This window comes from Mustela lutreola, chromosome 18, assembly GCF_030435805.1.
Source record: "Mustela lutreola isolate mMusLut2 chromosome 18, mMusLut2.pri, whole genome shotgun sequence".
Taxonomy (NCBI): domain Eukaryota; kingdom Metazoa; phylum Chordata; class Mammalia; order Carnivora; family Mustelidae; genus Mustela; species Mustela lutreola.
In genome coordinates, this window is record NC_081307.1 from 4,082,964 (window position 1) to 4,086,999 (window position 4,036).

General features: G+C 44.0%; 1 long non-coding RNA gene across 1 annotated transcript; it reads right to left on the minus strand.

The window, feature by feature from the left end:
• Positions 1-2,695: 2,695 nt before the first annotated feature.
• Positions 2,696-3,821, minus strand: LOC131820525 (uncharacterized). Its single transcript, XR_009349672.1, has 2 exons — positions 3,542-3,821; positions 2,696-3,150 (listed from the first exon to the last, which is right to left on the minus strand). It is a non-coding gene; the product is annotated as an uncharacterized LOC131820525 (long non-coding RNA).
• Between the last annotated feature and the right edge of the window lie 215 nt (positions 3,822-4,036).

A 4,036-nucleotide genomic window follows, 5' to 3' on the forward strand; every position in this document is an offset into this window, starting at 1 on the left:
AGAAATCCAGCTTTAGCTGTCTTAAGGAAGAAATGAAAGTAACCAGAATGAACAGTAGTTGCCGTCATGGCTGAATTCAGGAATTTGTATGATGTCTTGAACAGTCTGTCTCTCTGATCCTTGGCTCTTGTTCTTTCAGAGCAGTTCTCAGTTTCAGATAGGTACAATGTAAGCAGAGACTAGATGTTAAGTCAACCGCAAGCCTCCACTTAACAGACTCTTTTTTTTTTTTTTTTTTTTGTCCTGGCAACACAACACATGGAGCCTTAGTGAGTCGCCTGTCAAGGTTATTTTTGGTCAACTTGCGTGCCAAAACCCAATAGAGTGGTTGCAATCTTGTCATGCTGGACCAGGCAGTTCTATGAATAACTTTACCAGTTACCTAAACAGTTGGAGTTGGACCATACCTTCTTATCTAGTTATTTATTTATTTATTTATTTATGTTGGCAGCAAGAGTAGTCTAAGCTCTGTTTCCCACTAAAACTTCTTAGTCTCAGGTTATGAATAGGAAACATAGACTGGAGAGGTCGCAAAAGGGGTCTTTCCTTTTTGTAAACATCCACTTGTGCTGCCTTTCAGCCCTCATGCAAGGAGTTTTGAGAAGGAAGGCCCCCTCCACCTTTGTCCAGCAGTGTTGCATGGTGACAAATGCCTAAAGCAAGGCTTTGGGGCTTGGGTTTCCTCTCATTTCAGGTTCCTACCATATCTGCCCCCGTGGCAATCACCAGACTCCAACTCTTAGGGCTTAAACCTTAACAACAGGGGTGGGAACAAAGTACAGAATTTTGTTATTGTAATTTGGCATGATTATTAGACTGTATCTCAGCATTCTCAAATATTTGGCTTTGTTTTTTGTTGTTGTTGTTTTGTGTTTTTGTTGTTGTTGTTGTTTTTGTTTTCATTTCCAGCCAAGCCATTTTGGTCTAGAATCTGTCACTCAACTGGTACATTTTACTCAAGGTTCTGAGTCTAATTTAAGCCTTAGCTTAAGGGGACCTATGGGCTGAGACCCAGGGTCCTCCTTTGCTGACTTACAGTAGGTTATCAGTTCCCTTCCTGCCCCTGGTAAATGCTCAGTAGTCCCCAACTCCTCATTTTTCCTGAGGATCTTTGACCTATAAACCTACTCTTTATACTACTTTTTACCTTCACTAAGGCCTTCTGTATTTCAAAGCCTAATGGAGTGTTTGTGCCTACTGTACTGCCTCAAAATTCTCCCACAGGCTTCGCTCTCTGCCCTTTTCCCACCCCCACTGCCACACACCCTGAAGGAAGGGCTTCTTCCTTCAGTACCTCATTAGGTGTCCAGGCCACCTGTGGTTTTATGGCTGCTGGAAGGCATGGGGGTGAGGGAGCAGTACTAGAAGTTGTCACAGTGATGCCAGATGGTGACAGAGCAGATATCAGTGGAAGGGGCAAGGCAGCTCTCTCCCACCTTGTAGCTGGCTGGTGAGGGGGGTGTGAGATTTCCACTGGTGTGAACGCTGGGCAGTTGACTGGCCCTGGCTCTGGGTACAGGTCATTTGAATTTTCTAACCCCATGGAAAATGAGAGACCATGGAAAAAACAGTGAGATCAGATTGGGAAAGGATATTTACAGTATCTTAAACCAAACATGGTCAAAAATTTAGAGTATGCAGGGAAAGAAAAAAAAGAAAAGAAAAAAAAAACCAAGAACTCCGATCGAGAAAAAGGGAGGTACAAACCCAAACAAGAGCAACGACAGCAAAACAGGCAATTCAAGAAGGGGAAGCCCAAAAGGCTGGTACACGTATGAAGCTGTGTGCAGTCTTTGTGGTAATGACAGAAACAAGACAAAACAAGAATACATCCCTTTATACTTGCTAGATTGGCATAAAGTAGAAAGCTGAAGATAACAATGAGAGCCAATGGAGATGTGGGCACCGTAGCGGGAGTGTGGCTGGGTGCGGCCATCCCAGGGACTCATCTGGTGGCACTTCCTCAAATCGGATGGCCCCCTAGCCTGTACCCAGCAATAACCCTCCAGAAGAGCAATTCTCACACTGGTCACAAGGGCACATGTAGAATGCTCGCTGCAGTATTGGTTATTAGAGTGGGGATCTGGAGATAACTAGATGTCCATTACAGAGGCATGAAAGTTAATGAAGGGAAACCTCACTGGAAATGGAGTCGGGAGGTTTGGCAGAGGGAGCCCTCATGTCGTACCACTCCTTGTCAACATCAAATCCAGCAGGAAGAGATGGACCTTGCATGTGGATACTACTTGACTCTTCCAGCAGGAGGAAGGGAATTTTCCTCTTCCCCTGGCAACCGCCCAGCCAATGACAGACAGTCACAACTCAGCCAATGGGAAACCACCACACTCCCAACTCCCAGTTTACTCCAATGGGCCTTTTGTTTACAACAGCCCATCCAGTGTCCCCTCTCCTCTTTGAAAGTGCTTTCTCCTCCTCGGTTCTGTCACCTAGCCTATGGTTTTGCCATAGCTTGCTTGTCCGGGCTTGCAGTTCTCTGCCATTCCCGAATAAATCCCATCTTTTGCCGGTAAAATAAGTGGCAGCTTTATTTTTAAGATTAATGGATAAGATTAAGGGAATGGTTAAAACTGTGGTGGGTACACACTCTGGGATACTCTGCAGCAGTGAACCAGAGTGGGCGCAGCAGCACGGATGGATTTTTTAAAAATGGCAATTGACAAAAATAGAAACAGAATGACAACAAAAAATACCTTTATGTAAATTAATAATACCTGCACAATAGTGGCGAGGGTTGCACAATGCAGTGAATATGTTAAAAACCACTAATTGTACACTTAAAATTGTAACCACTTGGCTCTGAGGGTCCCAAAAAGACGAGGGTGGGCCATTCGCAGTTCACAAACGAGTGGCCGTGAAACCAAAAAGGAATTCATTTCAGTGAGACCAACACCGGGAAGACAACGGACTGACTCCAAGAGCTGAAAATACTTCCAGGTTTATATAAGGAAAATGTGGGGCAAATGTTGGTGGGTGGCAGGTGGCCAGTAGAGGTCAGGTTGATCGTTTTCTTGGGGTCAATCACACTCGGTCTTGCTGGAGTCAGGACAGTTGTTATTGTCCTGAAGGGTAGTTTCAGTCTCCATCTTAGGATGCTTTGCCTGCCAGGTCCTTTGCCTGAGTTGAGATAAGCTGGAAAGAAAAACTGGATCAATGAGAAAGTAAGTAACTGAGGTCAAAATGGAGGTATTTTAAGGCACAACTGGGTTACTGGGTTGTCTTTCAAAATGATGAGTTATATGGTATGTGGTCATATCTCAAAGTTCATGCACATAAAACCACAGTAAATATTTTCACAGGAACAAATTAAAGAATACATAACATCTTGAATGTATTAGAAAGCTTGCCTATGAAGGTTAGGGAAGCGGGAGTAAAAGTGGAAGCGAAAAGAAATAAGAGAATAAAGGTTTGTTCAGGCCAGTGATTAAGAACAGAGGTCGGTGGTCAGTAAGGAGTCAGTGACAACATAGCTCCAGGAGGCCAAAGGCTGCCTCCTGCAGAGACCCTTCTCTTGCCCACTCACCTGCTGCTTCCTGGAAAATGGCTCCATTTCCAGAATCCTCAATTAGCTTCAATATTTCCCTCCAGTCTCCTCCAGTTCTGAAGCCAAGCTCCTTTCCACACCAAAAATCCCTGTTTTTTTTCTTTCATTTCAGCCCTTGATTCTAAATGAGGAAAAGCGCTGAATGTCAAGAAAAAATGAGCAGTTTTCTTTTCTCATGGACAAAGAGAACCCAGTGTTTAGATATAGCTCTCCGATTTCCACTGCCTGAAAGGGAGTTAAAATGTTTACTTCTCTAAGGGAGCTGCTCTCCCCCACAGAGCGGGATAAACCTTTGCTAAGGGAACAAAGAGAAACTGAGTTCAGTTTTACATCCAAACAGAGCAAACCTTCATACCTTGTTTACATGAGTAAAAGAAATCGACTCATACTACCTGAAACCAAGAACAGGAGTTTACTATAGAAAACAGAAGTACCTCTTGGAAGCAAAGGCTGAAGTACAGTCAGGCTTCAAGA